The following is a 21,091-nucleotide window of genomic DNA, read 5'->3' as shown; positions in this document are numbered from 1 at the left end:
TTCAACCTGCTAGAGCTGATAATGAAAAATCTGCTTTCACTCTGTTTCTGGGAATATAGCCCACTGGTGAGTTGAGCTGTGCAGCTTCATTATCTGCCTTGCTCATATTTTTCCCAAAATGATATTTTAAATTAGAGTGTATCTAGGCTACCACCAGAGACTCCCTGAATCTCTAAAGCCTAGACAGATGTCTATTATTTCTGCTGTCAATAATACCCCCTCCCTAGTGTCATCTACTAATATCTCAGTTACTCTCATTGATCAAAAGCTTTCATTCCCACTTTAAAGGCCTCCTCTCCATCCCGAATTCTGCCACTATTTTGAACGGTGTAAAATATACATTTGTACGACATGTACAACACCCTGACCCTTTGGCTTCTTTATTGACTCATTTCTGTGGAAGTTTGCCTTTCCTCCATATCTGTTTCCAACTCTCATAACCACAATTGGGTCCTTGTCATCAACCTGAAGAACTCTATCCCCGAAATCATCAATTTCAATAATTTAACCATAACTTCTATTTTCCCATTCTTCCTACTTACTTATTGTCATTGTGCTTACACTTTGACAGCACTTCTGTGTTTTTCACTCATCTATTTTATTTATTTATGTTTACCCAGATTTTCTTTCTACTTGGCCTTCCCTATCTAGTTAGATTTCATGAACCATCACTTCTATTAAATCCTTGCAGTATCTTCAGTTATCTTTCTGCTTTTTCATTTAATCACTGCCTGGAAAACCCAAGCCCTAGGTTAATTCAGATAGCTGCTTTTTCATGTCATAAGCAACTGAAACTAATTATATACAAAACTGAATTCATCATTCTCTCATCAATTCTAGTCTACTGTGTGTTATCTTTGTGCCAGATACCATTAACTATTCACTTATCTCTCAGAAAGTAAAATATTACATGAGACTTGTCTACCTCCTCACCAAACCTTATATCTAACCTATCATGAGGCCTTAATGATCTAGCTCCAGCCCTCGTTACTTCATTCTCACTTCCACTCACTTAGTTCAGTCTCTCTTAGTTTTTCTGACTTCTATAATAGCCTCCGAGTCTTGGCATTGTCCAACATGTTCTATACAATGAAACTAGAATGATATTATTCACATACGGTTCTGATCAAGTTACTTTCTTAATTAAGACCTTCAACAACTAACCTTTGTTCTAAGAATCAAGTCAAACTAACTAAAATGGGCACAAGATCTTTCATGATTTGAGCCCATCTCCTTCTGCTGCTTTGTTTCTAATCACACTGAAGTTCCTCCAAAAAACCTTGCTCCCTCTGCTTCTGAAACTTTTTGTATGTGCTCTGCTTAAACATGCCATCTTGTATTCTGTTTTCCCCAAGTCCATTAACCTGTCTAGCTACTGGTATTAATTTAGCTAACATTTAGACCTCCCAAACGTGAAGAAAGATCTTTCTTTTATTCTCATAGCACTTTGCACCTCCCTTATTATACTCTTTATCATTATCTTGTGACAGAATTGCCTATTTACTTTTCGTGCTACCCATGCTCCATCCCAGTGGAACTATAATCCCTTAGAGAGCAGAAACCACATTTATGTTGTTCACCCATACAACCCCAGAAACTAGTATAGCAATAAAACATTATAGATACATAATAAATGTTTATTGTATTAATGAATGATTCAATGGATATAGTCTATCCACTAATTGAGTCATTTATTTAAAAAATGTAATGTAATTTATAGTTATAAGTGCTAAAAATATATAATATAATCTTCTGGGACACATAGAAATATATTTCTATAATAAAGGTAATGTGATAATGATAATAACAAAAACAGTTATCAAATACATACTACATGCCAATCACTGTTCCAAGTGTATTACATGTCTTGTTTAATTCTTTTAATGACAGTATGAAATAGGTCATTTTATCTATATATTATAAGTATACAAACTGAAATGAAGGGAGGTTATTTTAAATAACTTCTCTAAGTTTAGTAGATAAGTGGCTGGACCAGGATTTAAACCTGAGTAGTCTGATCCAAAAATCTGTAAGATGCTAGTTCTTTATAGCTAGTTCTTTATGAATTATAGCTGCTTCTGTACCTGTATTTATTTGTAGACCAATAGTTCTGGAAGTAAAGAGACCTTACGAAGCTCAGTTAAACATGCAAGATGTGTCGTTGCCCTTAAAGCATTCATAATGTCTGTGTGGATGTGGTTAAGGTAGAGAACAGATCTGTACACAAAAAAATCATGATTGATGTAACTGGACTGTGAATGAAGCATTCTTAAAGTTCAAAGGAAGTCATGCTTCACTCTGCCCTCAAAAGGTGAGGAGTCAAGGAAGCCTCTAGGAAAACATTTGTATTTAGTTGGGTTTTGATAGATAGAATAAACAAAGACATAGAGTCAAGACTATGAATGACTTGAGAAACAGTCACAATCCAGGTTAGTTAGAGCATGAGCTGCTTAGGGGTGTTTTTATAAGCCTCGAGGCAGCAAAGTTGGTTAAAGTTTTGTCAACCTTGTTAGAAAATTTCAATATCGTTCTATGGTAGTGTGATGGTAGTGAGGAACCCAACTGAATACTGACTCCACCTCTTCCTAGCTTTGAGACTTTAGGTATGTCACTGAAGCTCTCTGTTTCAGTTTCTCCATCATAAAATAAAACTAATAATAGTGTCTACAGTACCAGGTTGTTGTTGCGGTATTCAAATTATTAGATATATCTCATATATACTAATATATATCTAATTTGTGTGTGGCGTGTGTGTGTGTGTGTGTGTGTGTGTGTGTGTGTGTGTGTGTACAGGGCCTGGCACATAGTAAACACTATGTATATGCTAGCTGTTATTAAAATGTAACTTTCACACTTTGTTAAAATGAAATCTTATGTGGAGTCTATACATAGAAAACAAATTTAAAGAACAAGCAAATAAACAAGAGCTGCTCTGTTAAAGGAGCTTCATCCCCTTGAACTTTCCCTCAATTTGCTGAGTTGCCTCGGTGGTTATTTCTTGGGAATCCTACCACTCCAGAGGAAGAATTTGAAATCCTCTGAGGTGAACATTGGAAGGAGGCTTCTAACTCCAATAGGAAAAGAAAGGCTTTCTCTAGCCTACATCTCACTCCTGAAATCCAGACTGCAAGATTTAGCATTTATTAAGCTTATCTATAGCAGTGTCTAATAGGAACCATTAACATACCTAAATAAAATGCCTAATTTGCTTTCTTTTGCCCCCACAACCAACAAAGTTCATTTCTCTCCACATTCCTCATGTAGTAAATGTCCCTAGCATTCTATTGGTTGTAAAGCCAAATGCTTGATTCCTTTTTGTCTCTTGCCTCATATTTATTCTGGTTTACTTAAAACCCTTTTCAAGCTTATCCCATAGCATGTCACATAAAATTCATACTGGTTAATATGAGCATCATTCAGAACTGTGCATGATTTAATCTAACTCTGACTTCTTCTCCAGGATTGTTTTGTATCCCTCACTGGTTGCTTTTCTTCCTGGAACATGGCGTCCTGCTTTCCTCCTCAGCACTTTTGCATTTAATATCCTTTTGCATCTATTTCAATTGCTGCAGTCGAGTTTTCTATTATTTGCAATGGCTGCTTTCCTAATCTCTGACCTGATCTTGTAAGAACTAGTCTGTCTTACATACTCATGACTGTTCTTTCAGCTAAGGTTTAGGGCTTATAATTTCCCCAGTCACTCTACTTTAAGAGTTTATTTATCCAAAAGAGAGCCAAAGGTCAGACCAGGAAGGGAACTTTGTGATTCGCTGGGAAACCTGGACCTGATCCTGGAGACTATAATATTTTAAAGCAAAAGCATCTGGGTCAGATTTACATTTTAGCTGGATTCTCTGTCACTCACATGGAGGCTGGTTCAATCTCCATTTTACAGAAGAGAAGTTTTAGGCTTTAAGAAGTTCAACAAATACCGAGATTGTAAGGAAAAGAACCTAGACTTGAATCCTGATTTTCTAACTTCAACCTCACAATGATTCTCTTTATTGAGTAAATGGAATAGGTTTTCTTAAGCTAAATGTCTGTTTATTCTTTCCTTTAACATCACTTAGTAAAATGCTGACAAAGTGCTTTTCTTGGTGCTGAGAAAAAAGAAATAAAAAGATTCAGTCCCTGCCCTTTAGAATTTGCAGTCCTCTTATGTGTTAGCTTTAATTTAATTTCCAATAATCTTCTATTTCTCTCCTCACTGAGGTGACTTCTTCCTTTCTCCATTCTTCCCCTGTGTGAAAGGTACATAGAGTATCCTTCTGTAGCATTTGTATGGAAATTGCCCATGTTTCAGTTTGAGAGAAGCCTGACCATTCTTGTGGCATCTAAATTGGGTTGGAAGACAAATAGGAATTTGACCAACAGCTACACTTGACGTTGTTTCTACATCATGAACAAGTGTTCTAGGGATTCTGGTTACATAAACCATCACAGAGTTTCCAAGAGAAGAGAAACTGAACCGGTGAGGCTATGAACCTCACCCAAAAGGAGCATTTGTCCAGAACACTCAATGGCTTCTTTAATATTGAAAGAGAGGAAAAGAAAACATTTATGCATTCTCAGAGGTTTAACCATTCTTACACTGTGTCATCTCTGAAAATATTGCATTAACCCCAAGGGTCATAATAATATTTTTTGGTGTGAAGACTATTTTGATTACAGGAAAGATGATCTTATACGGTGAACAATGCAGAGTTACATAGCAGATGCATAATTTAGTGATGGAAAGTAATGATTAATAGTGCTAAACACTTAAATGGGACTTTCAACTTTCTCAAACCACATTCTTTTTAACCTTGTAAGAACCCTGTGGTTAAGTGGAGAGTAGGTAACCATGTGACAACTGAAGGAAATTAAAACACAGAAGGCTAAATAATTTCTTTAAAGTATTGATGACTATACTGGCATTAAAAAGCAGGTCTCTGAATTCCCAGACTGTATCTTTCCTACTGAATCATACTCATATGGTACAGTCAACAAAAGCACAAGTTTGGAACTCAGGTCCACTTCATTTGTACCTTCAATATTAGATGTCCTAGAAAAAAATGAAGCATACATTGGGCTTTTCTGTATGTTGCATCTATCACTCTCATTATCTTTTAATATAAATATATAAAATTGCTTTTGCTTGGTCTGGAATATAGTCAGGAATCTTGGGTCAAACATTTAAAAGTGATATTAATTCAGCTCTTTAGATATGCTCTTGAGCTCAAGTACAGAATTAATAGACCACTCAGCTGTATCTCTGAGCTGCATGACAATGGTAGAGAAACATGTCCTAGAATAAAAGAGCCTTGATTCATGTCCTGACTCATTACCCCTCTGTGTGAACTTGGACTTGTTACTTAATATTTCCATACCTCAGTTTCCACATGTGCCCAAACTGTAAGTCTCTACTGTATGAAATTGTAAGGATTAACTGAGAGAATGCATGTAAAACACTTAGAAAAATGCTTATAGCATACTTGGTTCTCAATAAATGGCAGCTATTATTGCAAACGTTGCAAACGTTGCAATTATATTAGAGTAACAGTTTCCTTCTTGTGTGACAAACTCACCTAACTCTAGTAACTGGCAGTTTTCTTTTTATTATGTTTAATTATTTCTCAAGTGAGAGCATACCATGGCAACCAGTATTCAGATAATCCATTTTCTATTAACCTAATTGTCCCTTGCCTTATAGACTTAAGATCACTAACAGTGGTAAAGACACCCAAGTTTATTGCAATAGGTAATCTTCTCTTTTAAAAATAAATAAATTACTTGGCTACTTCCACTTTACAGTCCAATAGAGAGAAAAGTATATATAAAAAAAATAATTCTAACACATATTTTTCCCTCTTAAAGCTGATTGTGAGATTAAAACCTTATACGTAATTTGTTTGTTTGAGAATAATACTAGATATGGAAACAGCAAGAGATGTACTCAGTGAGTTCCCTGAATTCCAGACATCTTCCTCCCTAGCAATATTGTATAGAAACAACCCTAGTAATCAGGCTAATCACTCTTATCTTTTTAGTCATTTCATTCTTTGCTTTCTGGTCTGATGGCAAGAGAACCAATAGAATTCTTATTCTGTCCTCTGGTAAAAACCTTTCTTCCTAGGGAAGTAGAGCCTCTGACCAGGCAGAAGTTAAGGTTATAAAGATACACAAATTCCACAAGTGGTATCCAAAATTGATGATGAGATGGGGCAATCCTACTTCCATCCCTTGATTGCTTGGCCCATTTAGTCTACTTTGGAGGACATAGCACCATATACTTACTGTTGATTCAACACACATACTGTATTCTGGAGGACAGCACTCCAAACTAATACCCAAACACTTAGCCATTTTGAACCTGAAGCTGGGACCTTAGTTGAGTTTTTAACTGAACATTCTATCATTCTAATACATCATCTGTTTTAAGATGGTAAGATATATGGTAAGATGAATGTAGTCCATTGCCATGTACCTAGTTTTGTACTTCTTTTGTTATACAACTGGCCACTTGGTCTAAAACAACATGTTTGATATATCATGCTGATAGATGACTTATTCTATAAACTCTCAAATGGTGGTGTTGGCCAAGGCACTATGTATAAAGAAGGCAAACTCAAATCCACAACAGATAATTTTGTTAAGTATAAATTAAAACTCTTTTTAGCATAGAAAGGGTCTGATATAATCAATTTACTTTCAAGTAAAAAGTTGGTCGTCCCAAATGAAGAGCCCAGGGTTGGCCTTTTTGCCTGAACATTGGGCATTCAGTCATAGCAATAGCTAAATCAGTCTTGATTTGGATCCATGATAACTTCATTATTTTCACCATAGCTACCTTTTGGGGTCCTCTGTTCAAATGAGGGGGTTGCCTGAGGATAGAGACTGATGGATATCTACTGTATTGATTGCCTTTTCTGCAATGGATGTTCTCTGTGGGCATAATGTTAATATAAAGTCCTCACACTTTGTATCCATTCCCCAAAATAATCTATTTTCATGCCACTTTTCCAAATCACCTTTTCCTGGATCTTGCTCTTTCTAAGCTACTTGTTACTGGCCAAAATTCTGTGTGCATCCTTATCATGAGCTACTTCTCCAACTACAAAGGGGATGACAAGTGCACCAGTGAAAGATTTTCCCACTTGGTGGATATCCCCCACCACTGTTTTTCCGGAGCTCCTTGAGTATGTCTATAGTTCTATAGCATTTAAAGTACACCTAGAATATTTTTATAACCTCATCTGTGAAGTAGTCTCATGTTTCCTCCTCTTCTATGAACTAGCCTTAGGAAATCCCCTAAGGGAGAAGCATTTTTTCAATAAAGGTAGGTGTCATAGAGGTCCAGAAAACCAAAAAAAGTTACTTATGCCTTGTGGAACTTCCAGTCTCAGATATGTACAATGCACTGCTGTTGTGCTCATCCAATCTTGTTACTTCATGGGCCTGATACTATCTAGTGCATGAGTAGCAGCTTAGCTTGCTAGTAACTTATGTGGTGCATCATGACCTGACACTTATCATATGATGAAATGTTCTCTTCCAGAAAAGAAAAGCCTTCCTTCATATCTCTAGATGTATAAGCTGTGAGTCTCTTACTAGTGCTTATCAAAGACCACACATTTTAATCCACCATAGATATTGCATTAGTTATTTGATTGCTGCATATTGTTGCATAACACAATACTCCAAAAACTTAATGGCTGCAATTACTTTACCTTCCAACTATTGTTTATTTTAACTCAAATGTTCCTGCCTCCAAGTAAATACATTAGCTGACCCATACTGCTGGAAGCAATGATAGTTTTTTTTTTTCAATTTTTTTAATCTTTGAATTTTATTTATTTATTTTTTTATAGTGACATTGGTTAATGAAATTCAGTAAGTTTCAGCTGTACACTCTAACAATAAGACATATATATTTTTTTACGTTGTGTGTTCACCTCCTATGGTTAGATTTCTTTCTGTCACCATATATTTGACCCCCTTTACCCCAACTACTTCTCTCCTCCTCAACCTCTACCCTCTGGAAATCACTAGTCTATAGTCCATGCCGACGAGTCTCTGTTTGTTTGTCCTATTCATTTGTTGCTTTTAGGTTTATATCCCACATATAAGTGATATTGTGAAATTTTCAACTTTTTCTGCCTGGCTTACTTCGCTTACCATGATTATCTCAAAGTCCATCCATGTAGCCACAAATGGCAGTATTTCATCTCTTTGTATGGCTGAGTAATATTCCATCATATATATGTGCCACAACTTCTTTATCCAATCATCTATTGTAGGACTCTTCGATTTCTTCCATGTCTTGGCCACGGTGAATAATGCTGCTATGAACATCAGTGGTAGTCTTGATAGGGCCTTCTTCCTCACCTTTTCTCATTTATATGAGATGAGATTTGAAAGATAAAGACATTGGACTCTCTCATCCACTAGGTAGTGAGTCATTTACCACTAGGTGGCCAAGTTTAGCTAGATGGGGGTGGCACAGCACCACTTGTCCTTATAGGTATAATACGCTTTTCTTTTAATCTAATGCAACAGGTTCAAAGTTTGTCCCTTCTGTGAGGTTTTCTTTTTTCTCTCCAAAAATAGCCGCTAATTGTAGTTTTTGTATTAGCCCAAACATATTTTTTGTTCAGCTCATTCAACTCACAGTTCCCTAAACAACTCAGACCCATGGTAACTAACTCTAACTTAACTGAGTTAGTTAATTCTATAGTTTTATTCAAGAATCAGTACCATGCTTCATGCAACTCTGGAGGTGAATATGCAGTCAATAAGTATGCAATCTGGTCTGGCTGAGATTAACTCATGCCATATACTAGGAGTCTGCAAACTTTTTCTTAAAGCAGCCAGATAGTAAATATTTTAGGCTTTGCTAACAATATGGTCTCTGTTGCAACTATTAAACTCTGCTGTCATAGTATAAAAGCAGCCAGGCAATGCATAAATGAATGCACATTACTATGTTTCAATATAAATTTGTATACCAATTAGGCAGGGGATTAGATTTACCCCACAGTTTACAGCAAACTATGCACCATCACTTCTCCTTATATCTGTTTCATTTTTTAATCCAACACAGGTGACCATTTTCATAATTGTAATGCAACAACTTGCCAGGAGTTATGACCCTCCTAGAGGTTATCACCTCTGCATTTATACCATTAATGTCATCCAACTGCTCCTGACAGGTGAGTGAACCAGGCCTAAGTTCCAGTTCTCAGAACTGTCTTTTAAGGACCACTTCTGTGCCAACTATTTTAATTTGGGTTCCTTGAAAGCAGAGGCTGAGACAAGAACTTGGGTGAGGTTACTGTATTTAAAATATGATCCCAGGATACAGGAGTCAAATAATGAGGAGAAAGAGAAAAGGAAGGAGAAGAAGAAAATATGAGGGAGCATTATTAAAGTTTTTACTATGGGTAATGGGGATGCCAAGAGAAGTAGGCAAAATATTTCCTAGAATTTTCACTTAATGGAACAAAGAATGAGAGGTTGCAATGCTTAAACACTAGCTGTCATTCCATATTTGCTGATAGATATCAAGTACCCTAAATTTCTGTACTGAGTTTGTACATGGGCCAAGCAATTTCTTATAGGCTCCTGCAGAGTTGGAAGGTCCTGGAACAAAAAAATGAAAAGACATATGGTGCAGTTCAGAAGAGATGCTGGTGACTCTAAGGTTGTGTTGAACTTTTATCACAAGCATGGCTGAAATCAGAGGTGGGCCCAGGAAAGCGACCTAGGGTGCCAGGGGTATAGTTAAAGGGAGAGATGCCACATAAAGGAAAGTTCATTTGTAACACTAAGTAATAACCACATATATAAACAGAGGTGATGAGAGAAGGGGTGGGACGGCCTCACAGACCAATAAGGTAGAAAATCCACTGCACCCTGGGCAGGAGGGACAAAGCTAAGACCAATTGTTAAACTGGCTTTCACTTCTTATGTCAAAAACGACATCTAATTGTAGAATCCAAAGTTTTAAGTCACTTTAAGACAAAGCATATTCAAGGCAGTTTTCACCTCTGAGTTCAAAATAAGAAATACCTGCTATCCTCTCAGCTATCTCCACGAAACCATAGATGCTCGGGCCTTTCCTACTGCCCAGAGGGACTCTTTCCCCTGCCAGCAGCAAATGAGCCAGGCGTGAGAGTCAACACCTAGAGTCCACAGCTTTTCTCCTGTTTTGTTCTGAGGAAACAATAAACTGCTACTTAGAATACCAGAATCTCTTTGACTCTATTTTATCTTCTATTCTAATCCCAAAGAGCCTCATGATAAATATAAGATGAGATAAAGAGGAAGTTATAGAATCTCTGTTAGGACTTTGATATTCAAACCCAAGATAAGCCAAAAATAAATAAAAAAAAAACTATTAAAATTAAATGCTTAGTGTAATACTGTGCTAAAAATTGAAAAAAAAAACCTATAATAATAAACCTAAATGTCAAAATTGAAGTAAATTATACAGTCATATTTAAAAACATTACATGCTATTCATCTTATATTTTTAAAATATCTAAGAATATTAAAAATAATCACAGTATAAATGAAAGTGTGAAAAGGCAGAATATAAAAGTACCTATACTATTACTGAATCTTCACTTTAGATGGGTAAGGCGATACATTTTCTTTCCACTATGAGACTGACCAAGAACGCCACAATGAAGTGGAAGGAGATCATTCACAGGAATGATCACTTATAGAAAATGGAGCCAAGGGTCCTTGTTGGTGAATTCCCAGACTCATATGCCTTGGAGATTAAAGAATTGAAACATTTTGTCCTGGCCGCTGACCACAAACCAGAGGTAAAGGATGCACAAAGCCTCAGATGACTCAGAACCTGGCACTTCTGAAGTGTCCACAGAGCTTATCAGAATCTTTGTGGTACAGAATGGATGACAGTAAAGGATCGTGATGACTTGTTCCAAATAATGGGAAAACTAGGGCATTCTCATAAATATAGAAACAGAAATAATAAAAATCTTTCATAGCGTAGGAATGCAACTAGCAGTGACTAATGTCTTGTGGTTCTTTCTAGGATAATAAAATGTAATTTTTATGGAGTTTGGCTTGAAAATGATTTCAGCTATTTCAGGAACACAGTCTTGGACAATTTTTTGACATCCTGGCAAAAGAAAGATCATTCTCAAATAGTAAATCAGTCTTCATAAGGTAAAGAATCTTGATTTCTTAAAATGAAGACAACATCACAGATCTGAGGGGGAATCTGAGCCTGAACAAGAAGACAGGGCAGACTACATTTGTAGGCTAACATTTTGAAAAGAGATTAGGTGGTGTTTTGTTATTAGAAGATCCTCATTTGCGGGGTCGAGGTGGAGCAGGCAGCATTCAGTTTAATTTGAATTCCTGGGGTGACCTAAAATATCTCCCCCTTAATTTGAACTTTTCCAAGGTTCTCCTCGGAGGCTTCAATGAAGTATCAGGACAGGAACAAAGAGATAAATTAGCAGCCCTACACCTCTGAAATTATTAGATGGAAATTCTCCTTTACTTTAGTTTGGTCTAGCATACTCTTAATTTGAGAACAATTTTAGACTTTTTTAGAATCATTAGCAATGATTTTATTTCTCCACTCCTGAAAATTTTGGAATTCTTAGATTCCACAGGTGACAAATCACTACATCAGAGCCATAATAGAAAGAAATCTATGAAAAAAATGCAAAGCCTACTTCACTTGAAGTTGTTGACGTGTCAGAATAGACATGCTCCTAAGGGAAAGAAAATTGGGAATTACCATTTATTTGTAGCAAGTAACCAAGATTAACAATTTAGCTCTCTGAGAAATTTATCTAAATAAATTACTACCCATCATATATTTTAGTGCCAAATGCTCAGAATTCTTGTTTTCTAATCTAGAGATGCTGTCCTTCTTCATTTATTATATTCAATGATATCTCTAAAGTATAACAACAGCAACAACTCAAACATAAATGTCAAAAGTGAGTTATTCATTAAAAAAGATACACATACCATTTGGAAGATTTTCAATTTGTTCAGGCCACTAGTTTTTCAAGCCACGATATTACTCTATTTATTCTACAAATTTATTCTACATCTATTCTACAAATAGAGTAAAATAGAATAAAAATTACACGAATAGATCAAAAACGAAGTGCCTATAACATGAAAGTTGTCGCAGAAGGTACTATAGAGATGGCTAGTTGTCACTCTCTTGGATAAGGACCTTATAATTTAATGTGGCTGTAATGCAATATCTGCCATACCAAGTAGCATATGGTTACTGGAAAAAAAATACTTCCAACTGATATACTCTAAGAGGGATGAACAAATAAGGGAGTATTTGAAAATGGCACTGACCAACAGGCAAGACTTTAGTGGGCAGAGGGTGCATTCTGGGCGGGACACACTCTGAACAGGAAAGTGCACAGCATATTTTGAGAACAGCAAGAAGTCACTTTTGGTTTCTATGGGAGAGTAATAGGAGATAAGCTAAGGCCATGTGTTGGTTAATATCAGCTCTCTTGAAAAAAGAAGTAAAGAATCTCATTCAATTACCAGCTACCAGAGGAAAAGATAATGTATAAACCATTATGATGGATTAAAGATGTACAAGGATTAGTTCTGAACAAAATTGTCAAGGGGATGAAATTTATCTTTGATTCTCACACTCGACCCCCTTCAGTGCCTTTCTGTTTTCCTTAATCCTCTTTAAAATCTTCTTGTAGCTCCTCACTTCACAGGTCATTACAAAATTATAGTTAACATCTTCAACTATAACCTCAGAGATGCTCTCTATATATTAATTAGAATAAATGGGTTATTAAGGATAAAACAGGAAATTCAAGTATAAATCTGTGGATGAACAATTAGGGAGGAATTTAATTAGCCCTCCCAGACTCCTAAAATTAGTTACTGCATGTAGGGTTAAGTTTGCGCTCAAACCTTATTTCTTTTACCTAGGTCCTCTTTTTAGGTAGAATTTCTTTTTCTTTAGCAGCTTTGTAAATCTTCCTGGGAGTTAACATCTAAGAGTGCAGAAGATGAAAAACCCCGATAAGGAAGAAGTTTTCAGGTATCTGGTCAAGGAGACTGGAGCACTTTTTGCAGGGTGGTTAGCCCATATCCATTGTGAACTAACCTTTCCGCAGGAGCTGGAGCATGTAAGCTGATTTCTCCAGCCAACCTTACAGCTACAAATGGCCATGTCATCCTTCTGGCCAGAGTCTGCTTGCTGGGGAACATTTGGAAAACTTTTTGCTTCACAGAGATAGTTGGCAATGCCACTTCATGACTTAAACATGAACTTGATGCTTGAAGCAGGGGCAGCTTCAGCGTGAAAATGAAGATAAGGTCAAGAACTTCAGGAATGCCATGTCTGATATCTTTGAGTTGCTGAACCATCACAAGCTGCCACATTTTCTTGCTATGTGGGAAACAAACTATTCCTCAAGCCATTGTTGGCTGAATTTTCTGTTACTTACGGCTAAAGGTATTCCTAACAATAAAAGGCCACCATCAGGATCAATTGTCTATTTTTAAAAAATGATTCATGTATCTCAGGGCTGAATACAGGAGGGAGTGGGAATGAGGCACATTACACAAAACCATGTAGATGCGATTCCAGTTGCTTCACCTTTCTCCCTTAGCCCTTCCTTATCTCTGGAATAATTTTAGAAAAGGAGAGAAGGAGTCTCTCGGTTTTTACCAAAAAATAGTTAGTAACCAAAGTTTCACATTCTAAATTGTCCAAACTAGCTCAGAAATATTCACTTCACAATGAAGCACATTGTAAACATCACCCACAAATAAAACTGAGAGAGAAACAAATTATACTAAACACCTCCTAGGCACAGATATTTTGCTACTATTTTCACTTATATTATCTCATAAATTTTATATAGTTTTGAGAGATTTAACATTTTTAATCAAATTTCATGGAGCAGAATTTACATAATAAAACATGTGCATTTGAAATGTAAAGTTCAATGAGCTTTGATACTTTTATACATTCATGTGATCGTCATTACAATCAAAATAGAGAAAAATTCTTGAATCCTAAAATGCTCTCTGCTGCCCTCTGTGATCATACCCTGAACTCTCAGCCCAAGCAACCACCTTTGTGCCTTCTGTTACACTATAATGTCTTACTATGTAAGTTTATTTTATTGTTTTAGTATATATGTTTCAGGTATATAACATCATAACTTGACATCTGTATATACTTTAAAGTGATCATCCCAAAAGTCTAGTTACTATCCATCACAATGCAATTAACCCCCTTCACTCCTTCTGCCCACCCTTCGAGCCCCTTTTTCTCTGGTAATTACCAATTTGTTCTCTGGATTATAAAGTTTTGTTTCATTTTGCTTTGTTCATTTTGGTTTTTAATTATTATTAAATTCCACATTTGAGTGAAATCATATAATATTTGTCTTTCTCTCCCTGACATTTCACTTAGCATTATACCCTCAAGGTCTATCCACATGGTTGCAAATGGCAAGATTTTGTTGTTGTTGTGGTTCAGTTCCTTGTGTATATAGCACATCTTCTTTATCCATTCATCCATCAATGGATATTCAGGTTGTTTCCATATCTTGGCTATTGTGAATAAAGCTGCAATTAACATAAGAGTGAATATGTCCTTTCATGTTAGAGTATTCATGTTCTTCAGATAAATACCTAGAAGTTGAATAGCTGGATCATATAGTAGTTCTAGTCTTAATCTTAGGGAGAACCCCCATATTGTTTTCTATAGTGGCTGCATCAATTTATAATTTTATTAACAGTGTATGAGGGGTCTCTTTTCTTTGCATTATCTCCAACACTAGTTATTTCTTGTCTTTTTGATAACAGCCATTCTAATAGATATAGGTGATGTCTTATTGTGGGTTTGATTTGCATTTTCCTGGTAATTAGTGATGCTAAACATCTTTTCGTGTGCCTGTTGGCTATATATATGTCTTCTTTTGAAAAAAAAATGTCTATTTAATTCCTCTGCCAATTTTTTTTAATTGGGTTGATCTCGTTGTTGTTGTTGCTGAGTCGTATGAGTTTTTTATATATTTTAGACATTAACCTTTTATCATATGTATGATTTGCAAATATCTTCTCCTACTCATTAGGCTGTTTGTTCATTTTGTTGATGGTTTCCTTTGCTATGCAGAAACTTTTTAGTTTAATGTAGTCCAATTTATTTATTTTTGCTTTTCTTTCCCCTGTCTTAGGAATCAGATAACAAAAACCGCTAAGAACATATCAGGAAGCTTACCATCTATGTTTTCTTTTAGGTATTTGTGGTTTCAGGACTTACATTCAAGTTTTTAATCCATTTTGAGTCCATTTTTGTGTATGGTGTAAGATAATGGCCTCATTTTGTTCTTTCCCATGTGGCTATCTGTTAAATTTTGAATTTTAAAGGAACACATGCTGGAGTATTTAGGGAGGACTATACTGATATATACTTTGAAATGCATCCAAAATTAGATGAATTGATGAATAAAGAGTAGAATGAATAGATAGATGAATGTACAGTAGAAATAATATAATGCTGACTGTAGAATCTACATGGTGGACATCAATATCCCATTTGCCTAACCTGAATGTAACAGCATCAAAAATGTTCTGTTAACTTATTACTTAAATCTTTGGTTAATGGAAAAATTTTTCATACTTTGCACCCCAAGAAATGCCTGTCATTGCTCAACCTGTCAAAATCTCCACTTGATTACAAAGCCATTTGCGGTAGCATCTGATGAGAAAGATATGATCCCTGACAGTACACTAGAGAGAGCATTTTCCCAGGTCTATTCTAATAAACAGACTTCTGGCTCATTGCTGAATGCCAGCTAAAGACAGAACCATCTGGGAAACAGAGTATAGAATGATCTCTATTTTTCCAAGATTCAAAGCAAGGTGGAACATTACTGAATAAAACCACGGATGTTATTCATAAAACCTGGGCTACATGAGGTTAGAGGCATATTGATTTTCAGTCTAAGGATGAATTGGCCATCTCTGGCCATTCAGGAAAATGACCACAGATTAAGATGATGAAGAACAGATGCCACTATTTGAAACTTCAATTAGAAAGCCCTAAATGAGCTTAATTGGCAAGACAGCCATAACAACTGTGTCCTGCCACAGATGGGTGGAAGGATGACAAATGTTTTAATGTGGTGAAGACAAATCCCAGGTCTAGCTGCTTCCGAACAAATAATCAGCCAGGTTTGAAGGAATCGAACTTGCCAATACTTATCAAGTTTCAGGAAGGCCTTAGATTTGAACAATGCCATGTTGGAATTAAGTTTGAGAACAAAAAAATTATTAAAAATGTTTTCTTAGAGGAGTTTCTTAGTGAGAATATTCATAGCAGGGCTTGGAGAAAGTATAGATATAGAGGTGCCTAGCTTTTCTGGAAGGCTCTGCTTCCCTTTTTTTTTTTTTCACTTCTCTTTTGTCAAGCTTTCCCTTCCTACTACCCAAAAACTTTATCATCTCTTAATGTTTCAGGCAACACACACACACACACAAATATATATATATATATATATATATAAAAATATACCTAATGTCCCAGACTGTATATCTATCTATATCTATATCTATATCTATCTATCTATCTATCTATCTATCTATCTATCTATCTATCTATCTATATCTAGCTACATGTATCACATTAATAAGTGAAAACTGACTACTAATGTTGGACTATTTGCCTTTATGGAAAAATGTATACTGCTTTAGTCAGTGAAATGTATCACTAATAATTAAATTTTAGGCATCAGTGACAAGTTGGAAAAATAATAGTGGCAAAAAGCATTCATTACATTGTCATTTATTCATTAAGTAGGTATTAGCATCCCCTCTTTGAATATCTCTTGTTATTTATGATGAGAAATAAAATGAAGTATAAACCTGAGTTCCTTCCTTCCAAGGGTTTACACATAGAGGAGGTAATATATGTACATAACTACCTAAATATTTAATCACTGCCTATTACATATCATGTGATTTTAAAAGATCATACATTCCCTAGAAGTTCAGAGAATGGGGAGAGAACTTCTAAATGAGGTGTTCATGGGAGGCTTCAAGGAAAAGTTTGATAATGAATTGTCCATGAAGGATTCAACTGATGAAGCTAGAATAAGGAAGACAGTCTGGGTGGGAAAAATGAGCAAGGGTATGGAAAAAAAGCAGATTTAGAGAGTAGGTATCACTTATTCTCATGTGAATGATCATCTGAGTGTGTCAACTTACACTGGGCTTCTGTAGAACAATCAAGAAAACTGCTATTTATTATTTTCTATTCTATTATTTGACAGATCTGTCTCAAGATCAAAGTTTCTGTATTGTTCTTCACTCATTACTATTCGTTAAAGGCTTAAAATCTCATGGAAGCCATGGTCTACTAATTCGTATATGCCAAGTTTGAGTTACATTTTTAAAACAGCAAATGCACTTAAAGCAAACCAATCTTTTGAAGCCCTAGTTTTGCTTTGTTTTGTTTCCTTTCTTTCTGCTGAAATCAAGTTAAATTCCATACATTCTCTCTGAAGTCACCAGCCTCTTTGTTTTACTTCTTTAATAAAGAGAAAAACATTATCCTTAACTGCAGTCTCAAAATAATCTCCAAAGCATACCCAGTCAACACTTCTGTTTCTAGACATTAGTGCATTTATTTCATTTCATATCTAAAATAAGTAATACTAGCGATAATTAATAGTTTTATAAATGAGTAGAAACTTCGAATAATCTGGTCTTAATAACTGGGAAATTAATTTAGCTCATTATTATAGTTTATGTAGATAGGGATTTCTATTTTCATGAGAAGGAGTTAGAAGATTTGTCCTTTAAATTAACACAAGAATATGTGAAATCATTTTTGAGAAAATGATTATCATTGTTGTTAATAGTTCCTAGCTCTGAAGATTTGCATAAGTCATAGCATGTAGCACCTCTATAAAGGGAATGTTCACTCAAAATGTAAAGGGCAATTCCTAGTTAGTTTCAGCATATTTGTATCTTCCTGACCGGCACCTATGGACACTTCAAGCTGGGAAAAGAGACGGCTGTGTAAGGAGGAAAAAGCTTAGGCTTGGCATCAGACACTTAATAAACATTTGACTTTTGTCAGTTTATCTAATTTTTTTGAGTTTTGATTTCTTTGAACACCAAGTAGAGATCCAAGCTCCTACCACATATGTTTGTTGGGAGGACTTGGTGACATAAAGTCTATAAGGAGCTGCAGAGAACCCACACAGGCAAGCATTCTGGGAGAAAATATTTCCTGGAGTTCATAATAATCAATGCTCTTGTCTCTGAAACAGTAACTTACTCAGACGATCTATTTTCAGGGTTACATGTGTATTCCAGGTCCACTTATACAGAAATTCCCTCAATGAGATGTTTTATCACTTTCTGGAAGGAAAAAAAAAACAAGAAGATAATACTGGTGAAATAAATTTTCCTCATAATATAATGCGAAGCAATCTTTTCAGAATACTTATGAATGGTACAGTGTTATTTGCTTCTGCATAGTACTATGTATTACCCTACCAAATATGGTTAGCTGTATTTCTTTCTTATCCTCACTAATATAATATTTTAAATCTATAGGTACATTCATAAAATGTAAAATCAGATACACAGGATTCTAAGTTTTCAAAAGCTTCTATCTTCACATAAAGATATTTTTTTCTGGCATAATATGATAGAAACTCAATCTCAGACTTCCCCTTAATGAATTCACCAGATTAATCAGAGTTCTTTATTCCCAACATATAATGTACGTTGACTGATAACTGAGTCCCACAAAATGCTGGCTTAGTAGTTCTACCCATTCCTGCTTTCACATGTCATATATGTACAAAGATACAGTTTTGTTTGATTCCAACCCTGTTCATGCCAGTTCAATTTATGATTATTATCATTTCACAATTTAATTAAATATTGCAAAAGCCTAGGAACTATGAGTAAAAAATAAAGTTGCTGTTTCTATGAAAGTCGAGTTGAATTTTTGGAAAGACTCAATAAATATAAATGACAATAAAAATTATAATCAATTATATGGAGGCAGACAAATATAAACAAAGTAGGAGGAAAAGTAATAAAAATTTAAGATTCTGCACTTAGAATATTTTTCCTTTTTAAAGTTCTCACTTCACAGTAAAGAAGCAGAACCTAGACATTGCAAGTGATACATAATTGGTGTGGTTAATGGAAGGAAAACGATATTGAACTTCAAACAGTGCACCCATACTCAAAGAAAAGATTTTAGATCCCCAAAGGGAAAAAAGTTGTATACGAAGATCCATTTATATGTTTTAAGTTAACATAAAATATTATTTGTTGATTTTTTTTGTATGGTATGTTTTGATTCCTTTCTCTTTACCTTTGATTCCTTTCTCTTTACCTTTTATGTATCTACGAGAGTGTCCCTTTCATAGATGTCAAGTTAACATAAAACATAGTTATATCTATTTTAAGATGATAGCAACTTCAATCTCATACAAAATCTCTACACTTTTACTTTTTCCTCACCCCCACATTAAATGTTATTGATGTCACATTTTGCATCTGTTTACATTGTGTATCCTTTAACAAATTATATTAGCTAAAATCACTAAAAAAATTTTTGTCTTTAACTTTTATACTAAAGATAAGTGATTTATGAACCACCATTATAGTATTAGAGTATTATGAAATTGGCTATATGTTTACCTTTATCAGTGAGTTTTATACTTTCATATGTTTTCATGTTATTACTTAGTATCCATTCATTTCAACCTGAAGATCTCCCTTTAGCATTTCTTGTAAGGTGGGTCTAGTGGTGATGAAGCCCCTCAGCTCTGGTTTATCAGTATTGCCTTTGCTCCTTGGTCAGAGATCTGTTGACTATATTTTTGTGGGTCCATTTCTAGGCTCTCTGTTTTGTTCCACTAATCTGTCCTTTCTTTCACCAATACCACACTGTCTTGATTACTGTAGCTTCATAGTAAGTCTTAAGTTGAGTAGTGTCAGTCTTCCAACTTTGTTCTTCTCTAATGTCGAGTTGGATATTCTGAGTTTTTTGCCTCTGCATATATTCTCTGGAATCAGTTTGTTGATATTCACAAAATACTTTGCTGAGATTTTTATTGATATTGCATTGTATCTATAGGTCAAGTTGGAAAGAACTGACATCTTGACAATATTAAGTCTTCCTAATCATGAATATGTACTAGTTCTTTATTTATTTAGTTTTTCATTGATTTCATGAGAGTTTTATAGTTTTCCTCATGTAGATCTCTGCCAAACTGTCTCAAAACAGCACAACACATTGTACAGGACACTTGCTCTTTTTCTAGCTTCTGGTGGTTCCACTTCCATTCAAGGTAACTGCAATTTACATTAATTATTTCCTTGGATACTATTATTTATTGAGAAAGAAAACAACCTACTAATTAATATTTTTAGGGAGCATATTGTTAGACTAGAAGTTAGAGACTCTGTTATTTAAACCAAGAAAATATCATTATTTTAAAGTGTATTATTTCTCTAGAGACAGCTATAAGAATATGCTCTGGTTAGTAATGTTGTCTCTAAAAAGAGATATTCAGAATCAGGATTCTGAATTCTTGACCATCTTCTTCCCATGGTCTCTTGCACCCCAGCCACCTCCCTAGAGAAGAGGTATATAGAAGTTCCTCCAGGAAGCAGCACATCTTTTATTATTAGCTGATGCTTTCTCCCAAATTTCTAGCAGTTAGGGTTCTCCAAAGGAACAGAACCAAAAGGGTGAGTATACACCTAGAGAAAGATTTATTTTAAGAAATTGGATCATGCAATTGTGGAGGCTGGTAAGTCCAAGATCTCCAGGGTAGACCATCAGGCTGAAGACTCAGGAAAGCTGATGCTGTGGCTCAATGCTAAAGGCCAAAGGCCAAATCCCATTTGCTGACAGAATTCCTTCTTGCCAAGGGGAGATCGATCTTTTATTCTATTCAGATCAGACTATTAAATGATTGGAGAAGCCCACTCACATTATGGAGGACAATTCACTTTAATCAAAATCCACCAATTTAAATGTTAATTTCTCTTTTTAAAAAGTTTTTAGAAAGAGATA

General features: G+C 35.3%; 1 long non-coding RNA gene across 1 annotated transcript in view; it reads right to left on the bottom strand.

Moving 5' to 3' along the window:
- LOC107514391 overlaps positions 1-21,091 on the bottom strand; it is an 89,181-nt gene that overhangs the window by 43,813 nt on the left and 24,277 nt on the right. The window contains exon 2 of the long non-coding RNA XR_001597767.2: positions 18,323-18,405. This is a non-coding gene — a long non-coding RNA (uncharacterized LOC107514391). The remainder of the gene's footprint in view (positions 1-18,322; positions 18,406-21,091) is intronic.

The sequence above is a fragment of the Rousettus aegyptiacus genome, unplaced genomic scaffold (genome assembly GCF_014176215.1).
Source record: "Rousettus aegyptiacus isolate mRouAeg1 unplaced genomic scaffold, mRouAeg1.p scaffold_m13_p_2, whole genome shotgun sequence".
NCBI lineage: Eukaryota > Metazoa > Chordata > Mammalia > Chiroptera > Pteropodidae > Rousettus > Rousettus aegyptiacus.
The sequence above is the reverse complement of the archived record's forward strand: the minus strand, read 5'-3'. Positions and strand labels throughout refer to the sequence as shown.